General features: G+C 43.2%; 1 pseudogene; it reads right to left on the bottom strand.

Annotated features, from left to right (window-relative positions):
* Positions 1-24,539: 24,539 nt before the first annotated feature.
* On the bottom strand, positions 24,540-24,658 carry LOC133506822 (5S ribosomal RNA; annotated as a pseudogene).
* Between the last annotated feature and the right edge of the window lie 1,337 nt (positions 24,659-25,995).

Here is a 25,995-nt window from a genome sequence, read left to right as displayed (position 1 = left end):
CAGACTAGTGGAGTGGAAGTGGAAGAGGACTGCTTGAACGTAATCGCTTTTGACTGGCACGTTTTACACGCTCGGGCGCATCATTGATTGAGCGCTTGTTTGCTCCGTCGTGGCCCGGGTCCGCCCGTCTGCTCCGTTCCGGTGGTCACTCCGGGTCCGGACCGGGCGAAACCAAAAGCGACGAGTTAAAAGGAAGGACACGTGACGCCGACGACGGAGACGAAACAACCTCCCTGGATCGTCGGCTAATCTTAGCACGTTGGCTTTTCCTCCATGGACACTCAGCATAACACCCTTCCTCCTCTTCCTCTCTTCCGCTTCACCCCCCCACAGCCACTCGCCCGTGTTCCAGACATGCTTTTTACAGCTCGGAGGATGTGGAAGAGGTTGGTGTCATGGGTCAATGTCACTCAGCCCGATGTTTCCGCGGCCACACCACCCACACAAGGACGACAGAGATGGAATGACCGCATGTTCTTATCCTGCCCCTTGAAATATAAATTCATTGATTATTATTGTTGGCGGCACGGTGGATCACCTGGCTCTGAGGACCCGGGTTCGATCCCGGCCCCACCTGTGTGGAATTTGCATGTTCTCCCCGTGCCTGCGTGGGTTTTCTCCGGGTGTGCACTCCGGTTTCCTCCCACATCCCAAAAACATGCAACATTAATTGGACACTTTAAATTATCCGTCGGTGTGATTGTGCGAATGGTTGTTCGTCTGTATGTGCCCTGCGATTGGCTGGCAACCGGTTCAGGGTGTACCCCGCCTCCTGCCTGTTGACAGCTGGGATAGGCTCCAGCGCGCCCCGCGACCCTCGTGAGGATAAGCGGCAAAGAAAATGGATGGATGGATTATTATTGTTAATATTATTAAAGTATTGTTAATAATATGATTATGATAATAATCATTATTATTAGAGTGGTCCCAATGATGGACTGTTTTGGTGAGTTTCTTATTTTAGGCGCAAAGGAGTTAATTCAATCAGTTATTATGAGCTAAAAATGTAAAATTTCAATCCAACATGCATTTTTATTGTATTTTTCTCCAGAAAAGTTATTCCATTATTTTCGTTTTCTTTCAATTTTTCAATGAAAAATCTAACTTTTGTTCTCATCTCAAGCAGTTATTCCCCACTTAATTGTTTTTTCAAGACCAACAAAATTATTTATTATTTTTATAGTCTGTTATTCCCTGCCTAAAATGTTTTTGTTTTACTCCTCCACCCCAAGAAAAGTCATTTAATTTTGTGTCACTAAAATGTAATTTAACTAACCCTCTAAAACACAAACAAAAGTCCTGATAGTCCTTTATTACATGCATATAATGTTTTTATACCAAATATGGGAAAATGATTTCCGTATCAGGGGAACATTCAAGATTTTAAGGAAAGGTTCCTGACCCAGCTATGTGGTTTTTTTTTTTTTTGGGGGGGGTATTTAAACCAATCATATTCCACCTTTTTAACTGAGCTTTTAACTTTTTATTTTCCTTTTAACATGCTTTGAAGTATTTTATCCTTTTAACATGTTTGATTTTGCCTGTTTTGTTAGTGTTTCCTGCTGTCCGAGGTTTTTACTACCCTGAGATTTCTTACATCTTCAAGTGTGTGTGTGTGTGTATGGGGGTGGGAGGGATTGAGTTTAACCTTGTAAAAAAACTTTGAGGTCTTTCTGTATGAAAAGTGCTCTATAGAGTTAGATTTTAATTTAGTTAGCACTGTTTTTATTGTTATTATTATTATTGCAAGGTACCGAATTAGAAACGCGGAACTTTCTCCACAAAAAACAACAACAAAAAAATTCAACAACAGGTGATGATGCAGCCAAAATGCTACTCAGGGCCACAATGGCTGCGACGTATCATTATTTTAATCATTTCTTTCGGACGATATCTCCTCTTGACAATGGCAAGTAAACAACGGTGTCTCTGGAGCGAGGTGAGCTATCACACTTTGATGTGATATTGATCGGCTCCCCTCCTCCCCCAATCCCACCCTTCTTCAATCACTCCCCCGTTAAAACATTGGCGGCGGCCCGAGGCGTTCGAGCAAAGCGTTGAGGTTAATTGATACCCTCTCTGCGCCGTAGGAAAATGGGAAAAAAAAAACACTCAGCAGCTGAGGAAACGCTCATATTGCCATGTGATTGTTTTGATGTGATTTGAATCATGAAAATGACTCACGGCAAATTAAAGGTGTAATCCGTAACGTTTTTATTTTATTGGTGAGACAACCCAAAATTAAGTGTTAGCATTAGGCTAGCTGACTCGAGTGTTGCCTGTCAAAAACTAATTGGCGTGTTGTGACATTTAAAATGCAGTGAAAAGGTACCTCATATTTTTATATTTTTACTTCAAGTTCACTTGGGTTATATTTTTCCTGATATTTACATTCATTTTTACATTTTAATTTACATTTTTTCACAGCACTATGCAATAGGAAGTAGTGTAATAACTGAATTTAGCAATTTTGCTGTAAAAATTATACATTACAGAAGTGCTTCTCAAACGTAGTACCACGACAAAAATACTCCATGTACCACCATAATCACCCACTGTAGTAGTGTTCATCAAGAGGTTTTCATTACTACAAAGTAAATATTTTTATTGTAAGCCTTCAATACAGTAAAATAAGGCCTGGTAAGAATTTTTCAAATCATTAAAGATTCTTTATCTGCTACAGAGTCCTCCGATGAAGTTTCGTGCACATAACACTTCTTTGTATGACGTGTGGAGGCACGGTGGCTCAGCTGGTAAATCGTTGGCCTCACAGTTCTGAGGTTCCGGTTCAATCCCGGACCCTCCTGTGTGGAGTTTGCATGTTCTCCCCGTGCCTGCGTGGGTTTCCTCCGGACACTCCGGTTTCCTCCCACATCCCCAAAACACGCAACATTAATTGGACACTAAAATTGCCCGTCGGTGTGATTGTGAGTGTGGCTGTTTTTCTCAATGTGCCCTGCGATTGGCTGGCAACCAGTTCGGTGTGTGCCCCGCCACCTGCCCGTTGACCGCTGGGATAGGCTCCAGCACTCCCCGCGACCCTCATGAGGATAAGCAGCGAAGAAAATGGAATGGTGGCTGTATGATGTGTGGCATTCTGCAGTATTTTTAATACCCCCCTATACACATAATGATCACATGTGATCTAACATAATCAAAGACTTCTGGTTATGTGCCAATGTCGTTTGAATGTTTTTGAGTGTTGCCGTCGGAGCGACCTTTGCAAAATGACGTCAATATAAAAATTGAAAAAGCTTCTCGTCGTCATAACTAATTGGTTGTTCATTGATGGTGATTTGCTGGAAATACAGTATAATATCTACATTAAGATTCCTTGACGGAGGTCTCGATGTGTTAAGATCAAAACGAGGACTTAGTTATGCTTTACTATTCTTTCTCACTCTTTAAGTTTAAGGTGGGGGGAAAGTTTGCATGTGGCGATTTCTTATGTGTGTGTTTCATTTTCCTCTCTGCGGGAAGGGGGGTGGAAGTCGTTGGGGACGCAAGTGTGTAAGGGGTGAGATGATGAAGTTTCAGCGTTCAGGTGCATGTGTCATCCATTACAGCAGGAGGAAAGGCGGCAGATAAATCACCTTATCAGGCCCGGGCCTTCTCCCCGCTGAGCTGAGGCGGGCGAGCGAGGGGGGGGGAAATCCATCAAGCACCACAAATAGGACATGACTCAGACATCAAGGCGCTTGTGTACACGGCGAGGTGGAGCTTTAACGCCGCGCCGCACCTCCTCTGGGGGGCGTCGTCCCGTAAATCTGGGTATACCTTGTGTTTACATCCTTGTTCCCGGATTACCCCGTTTTTGTTCATTTTTGAGGCAGGGCCAGCGGATTCCAATTGCAACTTAAAGTGCAGAAATCACATTGTTGGGCTGTACCACTTGTGCTAGTGGTATGGGGGAAAGGTTTCCATGGTGCCCGATGCTGGCAAAGAGTGTGGAAAAAATTAGTGTGCTGAACGTGTGTTTGTTTGTTTATACTTTGTTGTTGCAGGGAATTATTTTCGCAGCTGTGACTAGCGGAATGTTTCTATGTGGACATTGTTGGGGTAGTAAATCATTTCATGTGATGAAATTACATAATTACAAAATCCTTTACGTGAGATTATTATTACATATGTGTATATATATTCCAGATGCTTTTGAAATTATTCATGATTACAATTACAGTAGCAGTTGAAAAGTACCTCTGATTTTTGTTCTTTATACCACTTCCTCCTTTTAATACCAATGCTCGTGATTGGCTCTCTTTGGTCATGTACCATTCTGCTGTCGTCTCAAACGTGACCCATTTTCACAATATGGCCTCAAAACGCTACCTCGTGGTGTAATCTGTTTGTTCGAGATATATATAAGATTGACTCATAGTTGCATATAATATAATTACATAATTCAGTATTCTGTTTAAATCTTATTCCACAGGTACAATATTAATCAGTATTTTGACTAGTGCTGGCACATACAATGTAAATAGTTGCAGTCACTCCCGTTTTTTAGAGCGCGACCGCGCTCGTGCGCCATCGCGCTTGCAAATCTGCACAGTCGAGCACGAAAAGTCACGTGTGTAAAATTTGTTACGAGTAGAAAAAATAGATATTGAAAGACGTCGCTTAATTTGTGTAGCCTTGACATTAATTTACGTGTTTATTTAATAAACGTTGGTAACTAAACAAGCCTGCTCCTAAACAGTCAGTCTTCGCCCGGAAACTGGAAATGCACGTTAACAGTACTGAGCATGTCCGGAAGTGATGCCAAAAGCGCATCTTCCGAGCTGCTTCACGTACTGCGAGCGCATTTACGTCGAAAGTCATCAACAATAATGAGCCATGTCAAAGGAAATTCAGTTACACCAGGGGTGCTCAATCTGTCGATGGCGAGACAGTGTGACAGCGTGCCCAAAAAAAACAAAACCTCGTCGCTTGATTCAGGTGTGGCCAATACGTCGAGCGCACGCACATAAATGCGAGTTCCAGCAAGCCGGCCTCCTATTTACGGCAGTCGCGCGTAACCCAGCTCACTCCGAACCCCCAACCCTCCCCCCCCACTCCCCAACCCGCCCGCGCCCCGCTAACTATAGTAAGTATGAGATTGTGATTTACTTTGACTTGATCTAAGTTCTAACGTTCATTTATATTTATCTTGAAATTGAAAACTTTTCCCCTCTACATGCTTGAGGTTAAATGCGCCCTATGGGGGCACCAACCAGTGCAATCTGTAGGCCGTCCCAAGCCCGGATAAATGCAGAGGGTTGCGTCAGGAAGGGCATCCGGCGTAAAAACTGTGCCAACAAATAATTGAGCGTTCATCTAAAGAATCCCATACCGGATCGGTCGTGGCCCGTGGTTAACAACGCCCGCCCCCGGCACTGCTAACCTTGCCGGGCGTCGGTGGAAATTCAGCTACTGTGGGTCGAAGACAAAGAGAGGAGGAAACCGGATCCAGCATCAGAAGAAAAAGAGGAATGCACAGAGCCTACAACTGAGTGTAGGGACTTTGAATGTTGGGACTATGACAGGAAAAGCACAGGAGTTGGTTGACATGATGATTAGGAGAAAGGTTGATATTCTGTGCATCCAAGAGAGCAGGTGGAAAGGTAGTAAGGCTAGAAGTTTGGGAGCAGGGTTTAAATTATTCTACCACGGAGTAGATGGGAAGAGAAATGGAGTAGGGGTTATTTTAAAGGAAGAGCTGGCTAAGAATGTCTTGGAGGTGAAAAGAGTATCAGATCGAGTGATGAGACTAAAATTTGAAATTGAGGGTGTTATGTATAATGTGGTTAGCGGCTATGCACCACAGGTAGGATGTGACCTAGAGTTGAAAGAGAAATTCTGGAAGGAACTAGATGAAGTAGTTCTGAGCATCCCAGACAGTGAGAGAGTTGTGATTGGTGCAGATTGTAATGGACATATTGGTAAAGGAAACAGGGGCGATGAAGAAGTGATGGGTAAGTACGGCATCCAGGAAAGGAACTTTGAAGGGCAGATGGTGGTGGACTTTGCAAAAAGGATGGAGATGGCTGTAGTGAACACTTATTTCCAGAAGAGGGAGGAACATATAGTGACCTACAAGAGCGGAGGTAGAACCACGCAGGTGATTTAATTTTTGCAGACGATGTAATCTGAAGGAGGTTACTGACTGTAAAGTAGTGGTAGGGGAGAGTGTAGCTCGACAGCATAGGATGGTAGTATGTAGGATGATTCTGGTGGTGGTAGGAAGATAAGAAGACAAAGGTAGAGCAGAGAACCATGTGGTGGAAGCTGAAAAAGGAAGAATGTTGTGCAGCCTTCCGGAAAGAGGTGAGACAGGCTCTCGATGGACAACCGAAGCTCCCGGAAGACTGGACGATGACAGCCAAGGTGATCAGAGAGACAGGCAGGAGAGTACTTGCTGGTGTGTCATCTGGTAGGAAAGGGGAGAAGGAGACTTGGTGGTGGAACCCCAAAATACAGGGAGTCATACAAGGAAAGAGATTAGCGAAGAAGAAGTGGGATACTGAGAGGACTGAGGAGAGGCGAAAGGAGTACATCGAGATGCGACGTAGGGCAAAGGTAGAGGTGGCAAAGGCTAAACAAGAGGCATATGAAGACATGTACACCAGGTTGGACCCGAAAGAAGGAGAAAAGGATCTCTACAGGTTGGCCAGACAGAGGGATAGAGATGGGAAGGATGTGCAGCAGGTCAGGGTGATTAAGGATAGAGATGGAAATGTGTTGACTGGTGCCGGTAGTGTACTAAATAGATGGAAAGAATACTTTGAGAAGTTGATGATGAAAGAAAATGAGAGAGAAGGAAGAGTTGAAGAGGCAAGAGTGAAGGACCAGAAGTGGAAATGATTACTAAGGGGGAAGTCAGAAAGGCACTACAAAGGATGAAAACTGGAAAGGCAGTTGGTCCTGATGACATACCGGGAGAGGTATGGAAGCAATTTGGAGAGATGGCTGTGGAGTTTTTGACCAACTTATTCAACAGAATACTAGCGGGCGAAAAGATGCCTGAAGAATGGCGGAAAAAGGTTTCTAGTTCCCATTTTTAAGAACAAAGGGGATGTTCAGAGCTGTGGGAACTATAGAGGAATAAAGTTGATGAGCCACACAATGAAGTTATGGGAAAGAGTAGTGGAGGCTAGACTCAGGACAAAGTAAGTATCTGCGAGCAAAAGTATGGTTTCATGCCTAGAAAGAGTACCACAGATGCATTATTTTCCTTGAGGATGCTCGTGGAAAAGTACAGAGAAGGTCAGAAGGAGCTACATTGCGTCTTTGTGGATCTAGAGAAAGCCTATGACAGAGTACCAAGAGGAACTGTGGTACTGCATGCGTAAGTCTGGTGTGGCAGAGAAGTAGTTTAAAATAGTACCGGACATGTATGATGGCAGCAGAACAATGGTGAGGTGTGCCTTAGGTGTGACAGAGGAATTTAAGGTGGAGGTGGGACTGCATCAGGGATCAGCTCTGAGCCCCTTCCTGTTTGCAGTGGTAATGGATAGGCTGACAGATGAGGTTAGACTGGAATCCCCTTGGACCATGATGTTCGCAGATGATATTGTCATATGCAGTGAAAGCAGGGAGCATGCAGAGGAACAATTGCAAAGATGGAGACATGCACTGGAAAGGAGAGGAATGAAGATTAGCCGAAGTAAAACAGAATATATGTCGTGAATGAGAAAATTGGAGGGGGAAGAGTGAGGCTACAGGGAGAAGAGATAGCGAGGGTGGACGACTTCAAATACTGTACTTGGGGTCAACAATACAGAGCATGGAGAGTGTGGTCAGGAAGTGAAGAGAACGGGTCCAAGCAGGTTGGAACAGCTGGCGAAAGGTGTCTGGTGTGTTATGTGACAGAAGAGTGTCTGCTAGGATGAAGGGCAAAGTTTACAAAACAGTGGTGAGGCCGGCCATGATGTACGGATTAGAGACGGTGGCCACTGAAGAAACAACAGGAAGCTGAACTGGAGGTGGCAGAAATGAAGATGTTGAGGTTCTCGCTCAGAGTGAGCAGGTTGGATAGGATGAGAAATGAGCTCATTAGAGGGACAGCCAAAGTTGGATGTTTTGAGACAAGATTCGAGAGAGCAGACTTCGATGGTTTGGACATGTTCAGAGGCGAGAGAGGAGTGAGTATATTGGTAGAAGGATGCTGAGGATGGAGCTCCCAGGCAAAAGAGCGAGAGGAAGACCAAAGAGAAGGTTGATGGATGTGGTGAGGGAAGACATGAGGGCAGTTGGGGTTAGAGAGGAAGATGCAGGAGATAGGCTAAGATGGCAAAAGATGACACGCTGTGGCGACCCCTAACGGGACAAGCCGAAAGGAAAAGAAGAAGATGCTTGAGGTCATCTACTGCTATCTTTCATCAATGGATTGACAATAGATACCGCCGTAAATTACGCTAGATCATAACAATACATCACGATTGGCGACAGGAATGTTTGTCACAATGTATCGCTAGCTTGTTGCTACTAACGCCGATTATGTTGACCTAAACTTTCAGCATTTTCAAAACATTGCGGGTATGGACAGTTTGTGTTCATTCCTTGACAGGCTTTCCTTCAGATTAAGTTTGTCAGATCAAGAATTTTTATTGATGAAAAATTTTAAATACCCTTTGATATCAGTTGAAATTGGAAATGATCATTTCTGAGTTTGCAATTTTTGTTTTCTATTTTAGTTATGTATTTGTTTATTTTATTTTGAATTTATAGTCATGTTATATTAATCCAGTACGTTATTTTAAGGTCTCAATTCCCAATACGCCCCCCCCCCCCCCACACACACACCACACGGTGACTGTACACCTATGGCTTACCATGGCCGGTTGCCAGGCAACAATAATGACAGTGACCTTTTAGAAATCAGTGGGATGCGTCTCATTTGTGGGTCTTTGGCGCTTACCAGGGTGCTACAACACACACACACATCACGCGAAGACATTTTTTTTTCATTTAAGCACATTTTTGCCCTTGAGAAAACCAAGAGGAGTTAGCGTTCCCCGTGCTAGCTGCTTGTCACCGTACCCCCTCCCCTCCACTCCCCTCTCCTCCTCTTCCTCGTCCTCTTAACGTAAGAGCAGTCTATTGGTATTCAGCAGCACAGGTATGTTAAGACAGCAGAGGGCTTTTTAAACATCTTAGCCGCTGTTTGTTCTGCCTCCAACGGGGGCCCCTGGTGTCGTACGCCGGGGTGCTTTGGGAATAAGACAAGGAGAATTGCAAATTTGTTTTTTTGCCGGCGACACGTGCTGTGTAACTCCACTCGAGTGTTTTGTACATAAACACGCTCAAAGGTGGAGTCTTGTTTAATTTTTTTGTTTGTTGTTGTTTTATTTTTCCTCGCGAGCAACCCGGAGGTTCACCGTTTTGATTAATGACTTGTCTACAAGGCTCGTTTGATGCTGTTGTTGTCACGTTGGGATAAAATGGCAAGATATGTGATATCGGAATTGTTAAAGGGGACCTATTATGAATAATTGACTTTTTAATGGCTTGTGTGCGTATAGTTGCGGTTCTGGTGTACATCTTTACCTATTAAGAGTGCAATAGAACAACCAAGTAAACAGTGGGATCTGACTATTATTGTTTCCTTTGTTGTTTGCAGGCCACTCCTGGTGTGGCAGTATATGTTGAAAATGGTGGAAAATTCTGCAAAGTTTGTTCTTGTGCTTTTTAATTTTTTTGCTGCCAGAAGAACATTTGCGAATTTGCTGAAAGATCTATTGTAGTTAGGCCTTTCGAGAAAATGACTGGATCTTGGACAGTTCCCTGGGGAATGCGTCTCAAAAATTATTGTTCGTTGGCTTTTCTGACGGTCGATGGATGTTTGAGCCGTGGTTATGCAAAATGTTAGCGCCACTATGTTGAGAAAACTTTTGGGATGAATGAAAATTCCTAATATGGGAAGTGAAAATGGAACAAAATGTGAATTTTCAGCCACCTTTCTGGAAGAACCCTGTGCAAGATCCTTCCTCACTCCTTGTTGTCACCTTGGACGGACACTGGAGACGTCATTATGCAACTTCATGTACATGGTGCACACTATATGTACAAAGGTATTGGGAAAAGTGAACAAGAGGAAGTGAAAATCGAACCAGGAGAAAATGTGGAGTTTCTACAAAGTGTTGGAGTTTGTCTGTGGGAATTTTGTCAATGTTTGTCAGTGACAAAACGGACTGCTTGATCGTCTTACAATTTAGGACAAGGACGGTTCAAAACCTTTATACAAAAGGAATGGTTATAGTTAATTTCCCTGAGGAACTGCACTCAGAATTATTTCTGAATAATTGTAGTTAAAATCATGTACATAACTGACCATATATGGACAAAGGTATTGGAACAAGTGAAGATTCCAGCCACAGAGAGTGAAAGAGTATAGTTGCATCATTCAGGGAAAAACAGAAAAGAATTGATCCATTTTGACTAGATTTTTATTGATTTTTGTAATGTGCTTGTGCATTCAAATTTAATGGAAAATCTACAAGAAAATCTGCCGTAACTTTTTTTGTCTGTTTGTCAAGAGGAACATTTGTAATATGGGTATAGGACCCTTAAGGAATAAGCGCTGTCAAAAAAATTTATTGAAAAGAAATGTATCTACTACATATCCCTGAGGAACGCCACTAGAATATTGTCCAGATTGACCCGTTACTTTAAATAAATGTCGGCGTTATCGTCATGCAGAAAAATGACATCTCTCAGGTAGTCCTACCACTTGTGTCCGTGTAGTTCCAGTGTCCGATTTAAGCCGGACACAACGAGGGAGCAGCTGGAATAAAAGCAACAGAGAGTTTCCTCGCGTGTTGCTCGTACACAGAATCGTGAAAACCTTCTGAGGTTTTCTCTTAACTCACCTGGCTTGCACGTGAATGACAAAAACCCGTCCGTGTCTGTCGCCGCTTTTACGAAATCCTTTACAAGTGCCCAGACACCAGGGCCTCTGCCTTGCGCAGGCTGTATATTTCTATTCATAATTGATGGCCGGGACCCAGATAGATAGAGCGCAACACATGTAATATGGATTCGCTCTCGGTTACAGATGCATGCCCTCATCTGGACTTGACTCTCAGCCCTCATTGTGAGTGGCCGCACCGGGGACCGCGTTTTGTGTGGATGTGGGTGTGTGATTTGGGGGTTTTGGTTGGCGATTGCTGGTTTTGTTAACGCTTAGTCTCTCGGTTCCTCACAAATATACCAGCGTTTGTCAGTCCTTGGGTACTCTTTGACATACAGTAGTCATCGGAGGTCAGAAAATAGCATGCGGGTGACAAATTATTGTTTTTTTGCTCAACATCTGCGGATACACAACTAGAAATGATCGATCTGATGCCTTCAATGCTTCATCTGGTGCATTCAGTCTCTTTTGGTGTTTCCTGCAATACTGAATCTTGACGTGACACATGGAAAAATGGCAATGTTGACATGTAAGGAGTGAACACAACTATTCCGCTTAATGTAAGCAAAACTACGGGTAGACAAGACCACTCAAGAGAATAGTGGCCTCCACTTGTGTTTATTTATTCATTTGTCTGTTTGGATCACGCCCATAAAAACGATTTAAGTGACATTTTGGCCTCAGCGGAGGTCTGCCGCCCTCTAGCACTCTCTAGCTTGAGGGCACAGACCTCTGCTGTTGATTTGAAATTTGATTTGGATTTGTCACAGTTTTCTCTTGAATTTTTTTTTTGTAAATAGGTAGTCTTTAAATGGCACATGAGATGAACGGGGTATGATAAGCTTTGAAAGTGAAAGTCATTTTTCTTTCAAGTTTACCTGGTTCCAATCAGGGCACACTCGAACGAATTCCCGAGTTGGAGTTCCTCAAAGTACGACCCCTGGAATTCGGCCAAATTTGCTGCTTTATAGCAGACTGCCCTGCGGGGACACATAAAGTGTTTTCAATTGAATTGAATTGAACTAGCGTCCCGTTCAATTTTGCCCATCGGTCCTTCAGACTTTTTCCTGTGCATTCTGTTATGATGGACATGCCCATCCAATTTCATCTGGATTTGTGAAAATGGAGGTCTGGACAAATAACTTTCAATGCCTCTTTATTCATAATCTTTTTTTCCACACATTTTCCATAACTTGATTTTCTTGTTTCTGGCAGAATTTTAGCATTTGGCTAGGCTCTCTGAACTCTTTTCTAGCAGATGACGTGTATTGTGGTGACAATTGACCGGGTGTTTGTCGCATAATTGTTGTCCTCCTCATGCATTAGCTGCTTTTGTGCCAAATGATTGAGTGCTTTTACGACACCTCGGGGTAACCCCCTACTTCCCCCCCCCCTTAGCCCCAGAGTCCCAGTCTCGCTCAGTCCTTTATTCCTGGGTGAAGTTCACGGAGGCCAGAGTTCATGGTACGTGTTCCCATAGCAACACATGACATGTCGCCCGTCAAAACAGCCAGTCTCTCAATCCTCTGTAATGGGTTTGACCTTCGAACCCTGTCTCTCAAGCCGACCTGCGCCCCTACTTGAAACGGGAGCCGGCAGCCACGCAAATGGTAAATGATCCGCGAGGAGCTGTCATGTTATCTCAGACCGGACAGGTGAGGCTGAGGCTATAGGTTATGGGAAGGAATCACATATATATTTATTTTCCAAAGTTGTCCTTAAAGGTCAAATGTCATCCCGATAAACATTATAAAATAGATATTGGAATGAAAAATTCGTAGAACATTATTCACTTCAATGTCCATACGAAAAAATAAATGAGCGGAGAGCGCATCATCCATACGCAAAGTTGCCGAAGTGTCATTCGACGACATCCGAGTGATCGCCATATTGGCTGCATCCATTGTCCGTGACGTCACCCGGACATTCGCCATTGAAAACACGCGGTGGACCCAACGATGGGAGACGAACACGCCCCTTCTGACACAGAACGTCTTTTCGAAGAAGACATCACACAACCGAGAAGTTACCGGGGCAATATTACCCTATTGTTTCGAGCCATATTCAGATGATATGCGATCACGGCCAAACCGCCTCCCTGTCCGCTCCACTTCCGCGGCGGAGATGAGCCATTGCGACCCGGCGCCGCGACAAGCCACCCCGGCTGACAAGGCCTGCGCCCCGGCTCAGCCTTGTCGACAAGGCCCGGAAGGCCACAGGCCTTGTCCACCGTTGTGGCTCATTTTCGACGCCGAGGTGGCTGACCACAGCGCTGAGCTGGACCGCTTTACGGCATTGTCGTCGCTCGCGGCTGAGTGCGCCATAAACAATTGTTTATCGTTCCCGATCAACAACGGCGGCTGTGAACAAACCTGTCAGCAATGGCGTACTCAGCCGCGTGCGATGACAACACCGTGAAGCGGCCCATCTCGGCACCGCGATGAGCCACTTCGGCGCCGAAGATGAGCCACCCCAGCCGAAGCCATGACCGGCGAACGCGGTGCCGAAGCCGGCGAAGTCGGAACCCGTCTGACACGCACATTGACATATTTAGCACCCCTGTCACACGTACGCGGATCTTTTGTTACATTACGAGAGACTGATTACGTGGTCCGCCCCAAACTGTTATTTTTTTTAGTAGCTATATACACACCTTCCGGTCATTTGGAACCCACGAAGCTCTCGTCCTTTGCACCCATGCAATCCATTTTTCACGAAGAACCGGGTCTCTTGCAAACTTATGAAGACTAAATTCATCCAAGTGTTCAAGCAATGTGCAGCAATGCAACGAGCCGGCATTTTGGTTAACACAAAGGAACAACGAGCTACCTTCCCTGAAGTAAAACTAATAGAAACAAACGAGTCCACTTGTGGGCGGTCCTGCCATGTACTTTACTTCCTGCTTCTCCTCGAAAACAAATCCCTCGAGAGGATTTTCATGGCGGGAGTTAGGAAAAACTTTATACGTCAAAATCACGTTTTGTGGTGAACAAACGCCTGCCGTGTTTTCATTAATAACATACTAAAAATCATGCATTTCATGACCGTGGCCCTTTAATTGGTTTCATAACAGAAGTAACAATTGTTCTTGAGAGCTTTGCTCAACATCCACAAAACAACCAAAACCAGAGGAGTGGTGAGAACTGGAGCTGACAAATGTTCAGGACATGAAATTCATTTCCCAAGGTTGTGGAACTTGTTTTTATTAACGCAAAAGTTTAAACCACAGCTATAAGATTTTTGGTCAGTGTGGTAAAGATCCACCTCCACACCAGTCCTGGAGAGCTTAAAAAAAAAAAAAAAAAAAAAAAAGCAAATGTACGAACTTTTCATTTTATGACGTTGTTGGTGCTTCGTGTATTAAAGTAAAAATGATGCAATCCACACTCTAAATTGCCCCAAAGTGTGATTGTGAGTCCGGCTGTTTGCCTCAATGTGCCCTGCGATTGGCTGGCAACCAGTTCAGGGTGTACCCTGCCTCCTGCCCGTTGACAGCTGGGATAGGCTCCAGCACTCGCTGCGACCCTCATGAGGATAAGCGGCAAAGAAGATGGATGGATTGATGGCTGGATGGTGCAGTCCATTTTTGGAGTGGAACAGCCTAATGTTCACAATATCGAACAATGTCCCACACTTATGCATATTGGGTGTATTATTAAGTATTTATTACAACTGTCGGCTCCATTCTTTACCACAAAAAAGTTTGCGCCTCATCAGAAAATAAAGAGTACTAGCCAAATGTTGAAAACATAAATGTTCATATCTCAATTTATTTACACCAAGAAATGTTAGTGAAGACCATTCGTGACATTAATGAGTCTTTGGTTCCCCCCGACCCACAAAATGGTGTGCCAAATATTCAAAACCTAACGTTAATTTTGTTGTTCATGCTTTGAAGAAACAGAATCAGCTCAGTTCTGGACAATGTTGCGAGCGTTTTTTTTCTCATCCAAAAATAAACAAATTAGGAGGAGCGCTTAGTTGAGAACGATGCATTATGTTTATTTAAACAAGATTCTGATGGTCCAGTTTTTTTTTGACAGCGAGTGAGTCTTTTGAATGACTTAAAAGCCGCGACCTCACGCAGGTCCCCCCCATCATCGCTCGACCGCACCCAGCCAATCACCTCCTCCCTTTTGGCCTGGCCCTCTGCATTATTTATGAGCACTAATCAGGACCCCCCTGCAACCCCCCGGCCCCCGAGCTCCGGCCTGCTAGCTACCCTACCGCTAACATCCCTTCCCTGACCCGACCCTCCCTGTTTCCCCACAGCGTTAGTCCATGTTTATGCTAACGTGTGGTCATTAAGGGCTAGCCAGACCAGGCTAGCACTGGCAGGTTTTTTAACACTTTCTAGCCAGCCAAGGCATCCGGTGGTGTTTCGGGGTATGGCTCTGAGCTAATCTGAAACAACAGGTGAGATGCGCGTCAGTAGCTAGCGCACATCTGTGGTTTCACGCACACAGCGCCCACGAGGACCCGCACTCCAGCTCCATTAGTGTTGTAATTAGCACTCCTCGGCGCGGCCCGTGCCGCCAGCCAGGCGAGCCGTGACCTCTTCCCGGGAGACAGAGCGAGGGCAGAGGGTTCTGGGCCTCTGCTAGTAACACAGCTGTTTTCTTATTTGACACCTGGGCGCAGGAAGCATTTAATTTCTCAAATCCAGAATGTTTATTCATTCCAAAAGCAAGCATGCAGGAACAGACAATCCTCATTGCTAATGCTAACATGTAGCCATGTAACAATCGTGACGAAAAGGTACAGGACAGGAACATAATTTGGACATGTCTTTCGAAGTTTCCCGAAGGCACAAGCTTTCCCTAAAGCCAGATTGTCACATTTTCCAAAGATATAGACTAGATTTGCATTAATAATGCTAAAGATAGGCTCGGTAATCCCATTTATGACCCTTGGAGTGGTTTTCTTAGATTCCTAAAGTTGCAGGCCGTGGTGGGTGTTTGTAATGCTAGCATGTAGCCATCTAGCATCTTGATGTAAAAGTAAAGAAAGTGGTATTGCTGTTGTAGCAAAGTACGACGGTCGTTATTCCATATCAAGGTCCAGGAAGTGAGCCAGATCGGCTGGGGCGCTCCACAAATGTTCCGCCGTCAGCGTGGTCTTTTTTTGAGCACAGTTCAAGAGATGGTGCGTATCGTGGGGAGCGACATCACACAATGGGCGTTTATCGACGATGTTGTTGTCAAGTCGATGCTGATAGTTGCTCAGCTCGTGACACCAGCCCGAACGGAGTAGCGATAGCGTCGATCTCTCGGGCTGCGGGAGTTGTCTTTCGGATTCGGCTACCGGAGCTGGGTAGCCGCCCAACACGGTGTTGGGTTTGTAGCCGGCAATCATGTCGTTTGATGGATCGCCAAGAGGCCGAATGGTCAACCGTTTTTTTTTAGCCTCCAGAGTGGCCCATGCCGGCCGTCCCAAAGAAAGTGTAGAAACACTAATTGATCTGAATGCCAGGTGATCCAATTTGACAAGGCTTTTGAGCAGTTTTACGCCGTTTTCCCAAAAGCTTAGGCTGGCTCGTGGGAACGTTAATAAATAGTGATTAGCCCCCCCTCCGCTTCACGGACTAGAGGTCCCAGGTTCAAATTTCACGTCTGCCCGTGCGGTCCAGATCTTCTCCACGTGCTTTACCGCTCAAGAGGGCGACCACGCATGATTTGAGGTAGCGACTCCTGCCTTGTACCTTGCTCCTGTTCTTACGCTCGTCAAGGCAGGTAGCAAAAGGCGCTAACAGGCCAGCTTGAGGTGGAGGTCCAGTGAAGGACGCGACTCCCCTGGGGTGGCCTAGCAATGAGCGCGGGAGCGTGAAGGGCTTCAGCGGTGGGGCCGGCCTTCGATAGTGACATTCTATTTGTTTGCCTAGCAGCTTTGACATTTTAGAGAGAGATGACGGAAGTACTCACACTCCGTACTTAAGTAGAAATGCTAATATTTGTTTTTTTTAATTGATTAATTTCAAAGTCAAAATGATCATCAGTGCTACTCTATTCCTTTGTTTATCGTGGGGTTATATTCTGAACCATCCCTGAAAGAGATGAAATCCGCAAAGTACTCTAAGCAATCACACATATTTTTAATATGATTTATACATGTTTTGTAGCCATATTAATCTTCCCATACACTTTTTAATCCAACCCCACACTCCCATTAACCTCTAAAATACTAAAAGACTGCGCTTATTTTACTCTAGAACAGCTTTTAAACTCTTGAACTCCATAGTTCTGTACACTGTTTTTGTGATTTTTCTTCTATTTTTGTTCCTACGTTCTAAGATGGGAAGTGTTAATTTCACGCAAAACATTATTTGCTACAAATTCTGCCATATGTGGAATTGTTGTATGAATATGAAACCAAATCCACAATACTTGTACAGGGATATAGTGAAGGGAACATGGTATAAAATGTATGTTTTGATATCTTGGCACAATTCCCCTGCAAAAAATCCAATGCTCACAAAATAATTTCATTTGTTTATTAAATTACAAAAAAAGCCACCTCAGGATTTATTCATTATCTTTGATATTGCAATTTAATGTCTGCGTAATGCTCATTCTCGTAGTTATACATTTTTAGGCCTTCTGTCAATCAATGAAGACTTTACCGCTTATTTACAGTAATGGTACAGCAGTAACAATTTTCATTTTTTTCAATTTTCCTTTTTGTTTTTTTTTTGGCCACTTCAGGAAAACATCACATTTTAGAATACAAAATGACATTGAGTGGATTTTTTTTTTTTTTTCTTTATTGCGCACCCGATCCACCAAGAAAAACAAATACGTGGCATTCAAACGGCTAACAAGGACGCTATTGAAATGTTGTTGAAATATTTTGAGCGGAGAGTTTGCCAATATCAATGCGCACCCCCCATTAAAGCAGACATACCGTATGCATAATTCACGCGCGACAGCGAAAGGCTACAGCGCGTCGGATGAATAAACTATAATGCTAAATATTTGACAGAATGCTAATAATTGCAGAAAGAATTCATTAGCATCCGCGAGGCATCCTTATGAATAATGGACCGCGAGGAGTCCGGGAACATTACGCCGGATCTTCCCATATGGTCCTGATACCTGATCACTTCATTCATGCCATTGCTGCTTTTCCTGGGCACGATGCGAAGGGCAAAAGCGCCATCTGCTGGTCGTGTGCAATGGGATCTTTGGAGGATTTGTCTTTTATTAATTTTTTTCAGTAGCAACTAAAAAGCACCGTTGAAGTTGTAGTGTTTTTATATATATATATTTAAAAAATATATATAGAACAATAGAAATGATGTATGCTCCATGCATCCCTGAGAAGAGGTTGGATTATAATTAATAACTACCCCACTAAAATAAAATATTGTGGAATGCTTGTTTTTTTTTCAGTTGTCTAATTCAAAAAAGCAAAACTCATACAATACAGACTCCTTAAACACAACGTGCCATTTTTAATACATTTGATAAATTTAGTTTCGCACTGAAAAAATTACAGAGGAGAGAAAATGATTTTTAAAGGAGGAAATGGATTGAATTTTTCTATGACTTTAATGAATTTGTATTATGAGTTCCACTTTTCAAATTGAAATGCTAAAATTTACAAAGTTCTCTACCATTCGAATTTATTAAGATGCACTAACATTATTTATGTTATAGAGAATTTTGTGTGCAGAAAGGATTTCTAGTAGGTGATGGCGTCCATAGCTGCTTCACTGAGTCAAATGGGCTTTCTGATCCCTTACACAATTTTATTTTTACATTAAGATTTTCAGAACATTTTTCATGAATCGAAAACTCTGACTACTTCTGCTCATATCATACGAAGGCCGTTATAAGTCAAGATGTTGGTCTATTTGCTTTTGAGTTATTTTTGTTTGTTAGTTTGTGGGATCATGCCAAATATATAAAACTGGTAATTTTGTAGCGGGTTGGCCCATGGGCAATGGAAGAGCTCATAAAATATTTTTGGTAAATTCCGATTAGGGCCAAGGAGGGAGAGTCTTCACTTTGTTAGTCAGACAGTCAGTTACCGGAATTTGTTCATTCGCGTCGTTTGAAGTCACTTTTGAATCCCGAACTGAAAAAAATTAGATTGTATTAACAAGAACAACAAAAACGTCCATCACTTTGTTTTTGGCACGTAAGCAAAGGTTGTGGTCGCTTGCTGTGTCCTCACTAATTGACATTGTCAGGTTTCCCTCGGCTGACTTGCAACTTAAGAAGAAGCTAAAGTCTCTTTTATCCATAAATTGACGTCTTTCACTTGGCATATCAAGAATCAGTGGCGTGATCAGAGGTGTTGTGTTTTTGTGTGATTAGAGAGGGTGGAGGGTTGGGGGTTCCATTGCAACATGACAAAAGTCTCACTTTGATAGCACCGATAAGTTGTTTAGGAGGTAAATGCCACTGATGAGATGGAATGAGGAAGTAGACATGAAGCTTTCCGGCACCAGCAGGAGAAAAAATGACAAATATAGAAAACTTGATGATATGGATGCTGCTTTTATTCTTTTTTTTTTTTTTTTTTTTTTTTTTTTTTTAACTTTAAATTTTCTGTTACTTTAATATGTTCCGCGGCTCGGTGGATCACCTGGTAAAGCATTGCCCTCACAGTTTTGAGGACCCGGGTTGGATCCCGGCCCCGCCTGTGTGGACTTTGCGTGTTCTCCCCGTGCCTGCGTGGGTTTTCTCCGGGCACTCCGGTTTCCTCCCACATCCCAAAAACATGCAACATTATTTGGACACTCTAATTTGCCCCGAGGTGTGATTATGTGTGCGACTGTTTGTCTCCCGCACTCCTGCCCGTTGACAGCTGGGATAGGCTCCGGCACACTCCGCGACCCGAGTGAGGATAAGCGGCAAAGAAAATAGATGGATGGATAATATGTTACCACCAGTAAGTACGTTCGAATGAGTTTCTAGTCATGCTTTTAGCGCACGGGGTACAATATTAGGTATGTCTGCGCAAATATGAGACCGTTATTAGTTATTTTGTCTGTTGGTTAGTTTGCAGGATTATTGTACGCCAAAACTATAAAATTGACATGTGGCCCAAGGAAGGAGTCAATTAATTGTAATACATATATATATAAAATATGTACGTATATATGCAGACAACTTTATTAGTTAATTTGTTTGGAAAAAAACAAAATGTCAATATGAGTAAAGACTACAAATGTCATTAGTTAGTTAGTTAAAAAACAGTTTGTGCAAAATCCCGTTAGTTTGTTTAATTAGGTTTAGATAGTAGTTGGGTATCTAAGGGGAGCTTACGTTAGCTTCTTAGTTAGTTGGGTTGAGCTAGCCTAGGTAAGTAGTCAGGCAGTGTTACATTAGTAAACAAGATTAGGCTAAAACTATAAAGCCGTTGTTTCCGAAATGTAGTCAGGAAAACCATTCCCGTAATGTTAAGTTATGTTATACATTAAACTTAAGACATGCTCGGTTGGGTGAGGGCAAGTCGGTTAACTCGTTAGTTAGCATTGAAGAAAGTTTGTTTGCATGCTTGTTCACCATTTGTGCATTGGATTTACGTGTTTTCTAGACGACTTCCACCACGTCACATGATGCTGTCACTCTAGTAAAGGCAAAGGGCAACAACCTGTTTGCCGTTTATACAAAGCAAGTGGACGATTATTAGATGCATATTACCACCGCTTTAGTTTTTAATAACCTTAGCTGTGTTCATCCTTCCCAGAGTGACATTTTCACATTTGGCGTTTATTAGTTCGACGAGACATGCACACAAACCACGTAAGTCTCGGTTGGGGTGATCAAAGTTGACTCGTGCGCTTCCCCCAGCTGTGTTTTCTTGTGAAAACCTGATGTATATTTCAAAGGAACGAAGTCCCATTTTCTATCTCCCCCGTTTTACGAAGCCTCCACTTTTGCGGATTAATGCATTTGCAGCTTATTTATATCCGAGCACGCCGTGAAAAGCCGGCGTGTCTGTCGCTCGTGTCACGAGGAGACGCCTCGGCTCACTTTCGGGGCAGGAGGTGCAAATGTTTGGAAAGAGGCTTCCTCCGAGGCCGGGAAAGCCCGGGATCGCTTGGATATTGTTGGGAAACCTGTTCAGTTTGTCAAAGCGAACACTCATTCATTTCAACCTCTTGAAATTCACTTGTTTATGGCACAAAAAAGCAATTAACAAACTAACCCTATATTTTATGTTCAGTGATTAGGGTGCAGTAGATATTTACCAAAAGTAGTTTGACATTTGGGGTTTGGTGTACCGCTGACATCCTTCCTTTAGTTCCCCGTGTAAAATTATGACTTTCGGTCGTATAACTTGATTCTAAAAGTACGACAAATCTGGCAATATTGCATTTTTATCAACAAAAGCACATTCACCTCTATTCTTAAAAAGTGGGCCTTTACTAATTGTATTTAAAAAAAAAAAAAAAAAGACTACCAAATGAAATTTGCCTTTTTTTTTTTTACCAAAAAAACATCAATATTTTACTTCATTCCTGGTAATAAATCCATAGACAAATCAAATTATACTCTCAGCATATTAAGCACAGCATACACGAAGAACAAATTTATTGTCAGTGCTGATTTATTTCACTAAAATATAACTTTCTACTTAGACATATATGTCTTGAATCTTGAAAATGTACACGTTATCACAAATTACATTTTTTAATTAAAACAATTATTTCCATCTGATAATATTCCAAGAGGATTTCTTGAATAAAATTGCAATATAATGCCATTTTTCCAATACGACGACATTCCCTAAAAATATTTATTCCACAAAACATCAACGATGTAAATTATTTTTTTTCTTGAAAAATGTTCCTGTAAATCACTTGTTGAAAAATGTTTGTCTTTATATAGTTCTAAATGACTGGTATTATTATTATTATTATTATTAGTTATTGCATGACAAAGTTCAGTCAATGCAAGTTTTGAGGGAGAAATTCAATATATTTAATTTCTTATTCATAAAAATATTAAAAATAATTTAAAAAATAGTTTTACTTAATTAAAAAATTTTTAACTTTCAAATATTTTAATGTATTACATATATATTTTTTTTTTGAATCTCCAATTAATTGTCCTTGGAATAAAAACAAAGAGCTCACAAAGTGCTTCTCATTGATGATTAAACCACCGTGTGCAGCACAGGCCGACATCATGGCGTTAATTAATATGATTACATCGCCGGGGACTTCATCTTATGAATAGCCCGTGTATAATTAAAATCCTGGGCGGACCGCACGGGCCAGTCAGAACCTTTTGGGACATCCAAGCATGGGAATTCACACACAACACGACGATCTACCGTTAAATGATCGCGTTAGACGGCAATTTGCGTTCCGATTCGGAGAGAACACGCAGGAAGCCTCGTAATTTTTACCGCTTGGCCCCCAAAGAGCGAGCGGCATAAAGAGATGTAAAGAATGCGTCAAGAATGTGTGTAAATGAATATTAAAAGTAATGTTCTCGTCGCCATTGCTGTTTTCCCATCCCATCTCCATTTTTTTCAGCCCCCTCTCTTCTCTCTCCCCTACCTTTCACTCCGCTCCCCGAGGCCACGAAACACTACTTTTACATATATTACCTTTTGATTAATGGAGCCGTATTCATTATTCCGCCCTGTCGCTAATTAGAAAACGTACTAGCGCTAATGATATACAGTCGGAATAATACTTGCCCACGAGGCATTGCCATCGCGTCGGGTTTCATGCTCGCGCGAGCGCCCGGTCCGCGGCAGCCGTGCAACTTCTGCTGCTCCATTAGCACGAGAGTCACGGGGGTCATTGTTGTCCGCCATAATGAGGCTTTCTCGTCTCCTGAGAGGCGACGCTTGATGAGGTGCGAGTCGGTCCTAATCAGTGCGTGACTGTGTATATATATGTGTGTGTGTGTGTGTGTGTGTGGTCGAGGCCGAGGTGGCGGTGTGCATGTTTATTTTTTTTTCCTCCCTCTAGACTTTTCTACCGTTCAAACCATAGTTTGCTTTCGGATAGCACACGGCTGGTATTGCTGGTACGAATATATAGATATCGATTTCGAAATACACTGAAACAATGCACGGTCGCGGTGAGGTAATGACTAATTCTCAGATTCTTTGGGGAACCGATCTGCCGTGATGCAATATAAAAACTCCCTCCATATTTTCTGTTTTTCTGTTCGAGCCATACCCATGTCTAATGTCAAAATATTGCTTCGACACCATCTTTTGGCATTTTGGTGCCAAGGGACTATTTTTAAGGAAGGGGAGGAGCTTAATTTAGTCAGGCCATAGCTTTCTCTGATAGGAAAAATATGGTTTCCCACCATCTTGTGGCATCTATAGGCAACTGCACACTTTTTGGTCTCCCCACTTGTGAAATTTGTTTTTTTCTGTGTTCAGGTGTACGCAGCCTCTGGGGAAAAGATAGCTGGGATAGGTAACGTTTTGAAGTAGCCTTTTAACTTAAAGGGGAAGTCCGGTCGTGGAAATTAACAGTGTATCAGATAGGTCGTTCATTCATTCATAAATGAAACAATCAATCAATCCGAGAAATCAGCGCTGGCCATAATTGTGTCCCAACGTAAGCGAGCCTTTGTTGGGGCACGTAATACATCAAATCCGCCCGCGTAGCTCATGTGACTCACCAAAACGGCGGCGCCCATGAAAATTCGTGGTTACCGATAAAAATCTTCTCAAAACAACATACATTAAATATCGGATTAACCTCAAAATTCCAAGGTACAGTACATATGACATGACCCATCTGATACATTGTTAATTCAAGGAGCGGTCTTCCCCTTTAAAGGTATAAAAACCCCGCCACAAAAAACAAAACCAAAACATTAGAACACTAAACTCTGATGAGGCCAATGCAAAGGAAACAAAACAGCTCAAGAAAAAGCGACTATTTACGTTGGCACTTGCGATGTTCTAAAAGTGAGGACCATCCATATCACACCTCCACACTTCTTGCCTCTCCTAATGCAGCCTTTCCCCCGTGGCCGCACCACGACAGAGGTAATGGCTGGAGGGGTGTGATGGAGGCAATGGCAACAGCATGTTAGCGACAAGGTTACAACAACTTAGGGACCGTGGGGGTATGAGGAAGGGTGGTTTGGGGGTGGGCGGGGGTTTGGAAGGCATAATAAGGCTGCAACAACTCAGGGGTATGAACGAAGTTAAGCTTTACAAATTCTGCCCAGACCATGAGGACGGTATTGCGGCCTGAGATCCACAAGTGGAGAATTCTGGTCACAATCTGGCATTGTGTAGCCAGAGCACGCCAGAATTGGTTGAGTCGCCATTCCGACCTTATTTTGAGAGAAATGGGAGGTGCTGTTGATGTTTTCCAGCGAGACCGCTTTGGCAGTGGCTGTTGAGGTTCTGCACAACCTCCTTGTGCCGATCAGAAGCAGGAGTTGAACCAATTAGTCGACTTTGCCACCGCACAATGACGATTATAACTTGTCGAATAATCCCCACTCACGTATTTTAGAGACGGACGGCAAATAGTGTATGTACACAGGAGCTATTTTGAGCTAGATCTTCTTCTTCTTTTCGATTCGGCTTGTCCCGTTAGGGGCCACCACAGCGTGTCATCTTAGATGAACGCATATTTGTTTGGCACAGTTTTACGCCGGATGCCCTTCCTGACGCAACCCCTCTGCATTTAGCCGGGGAGAGAATCTTACAGCACCTGGTACTCCCAGGCGGTCTCCCATCCAAGTACTAACCAGGGCCAAACCCGCTTAGCTTCCGAGATCTGATGAGATCGGGCGTTCTCAGGGTAGCATGGCTGTCAGCCCATTTTGGGCAGGATAAATAGTATCGAAGTAAGAATGAATAAAGTAGTTTTGTTCGTCTTTCTTCAATACTTTTATGATTACATTTCCAGTTTTTGACGCTGAAATCTTTAACCATTGAGTAATTGACAGACAAGAAGCGCAGGATGTTCCTCATCATTTGGAAATTGTTTGACTTATTTTCTCCTAGATCCCGGTGCTGTGTCATTAGTCCTGACTTTTCCAGTATTTCTTAATGAAGATCCCACCCATTCCCCAGACCTCAATTCTATCAAGTACATCTCTGATGTTGAATCGTCTTCCCAAAGACTGATTTCCCAGACCCCATCCCCTCCCCTTTCCATAGACCATCCCGAGTGTTAGTCTGATAAAGTACTGCAGTTTCCTCACATATTCCAAAAACATGAATGTTAGGAGTTTTTGCATGTGCTATATGACCAATCCAGGATGTATCCTTTTTCTCTCACCAAAACTGGAAGAGGTCTATCTGCCCCCCTGCTCCCCCGTGAACCCCAAACAGGTGAAGACAGTCGAAAATGACAAACCGCCTGTTTCTCGCCACTCAAGAGTCAGCATTTTCTGAAATTATGGCGACTTATTTTCTCGTTTCCACTCTGTCCGGGCGCCATTAGAGCCGCTATTAGGGTACCCGGAGTTGTAATGGAAAACTTCTTGTGTTGCGACATTCTGTGTGCTGACTGAGCTCTCTCGTCAAATAATAACAGCCACGTGATTGTGTCATTGATCTCAGCGAGAATTCTTCTTCTTCTAAAATTTGTCAAATTCGGCGTTGTGTGCTTAGGGGCTTTGGAAACCGTTTCTAAGATTAAAGTTGATTATTTTTGCTAAATATTCAATGTGTAATTCTTGTTGAAGATGTCTTTTTAGATTTGTGTTATGACATTGCCGAAAATTAAAGCATGAATCAACAAGACAACCGGCATCGGCGGTTTTATCGGAATTCAAACGTGAGTGGATTTTCAGAAGTGTCAGGAAGGCACGGATTGTCGAAGGTGTGAGGTGTCATCAAAGGTTCAGAGTCTCCTGGACTTTGCAAAGGGTGCTCAAGGGTGCGGTAGGCGGCGACTCTCCTTGTTTTGACGTCAACATGGATATCTGCACAGATTGTTGAGGGTACAGGCACGGATTCTCGTTGTTGTTGTTGTAGCCAAGTACGACGGTCGTTATTCCGTATCAAGGTCCAGAAAGTGAGCCACATCGGCCGGGGCGCTCCACAGGTGTTCCACCGTCAGCGTGGTCGGTTTTTGAGCACAGTTGAAGAGATGACGCATATCGTGGCAGGCGACGCCACACAATGGGTATTTATCGACGATGTTG

This window comes from Syngnathoides biaculeatus, chromosome 9 (genome assembly GCF_019802595.1).
Source record: "Syngnathoides biaculeatus isolate LvHL_M chromosome 9, ASM1980259v1, whole genome shotgun sequence".
In the NCBI taxonomy this organism is placed as follows: Eukaryota; Metazoa; Chordata; class Actinopteri; order Syngnathiformes; family Syngnathidae; genus Syngnathoides; species Syngnathoides biaculeatus.
Note: the sequence above shows the minus strand (reverse complement) of the source record. Positions and strands in the feature narration are given on the sequence as shown.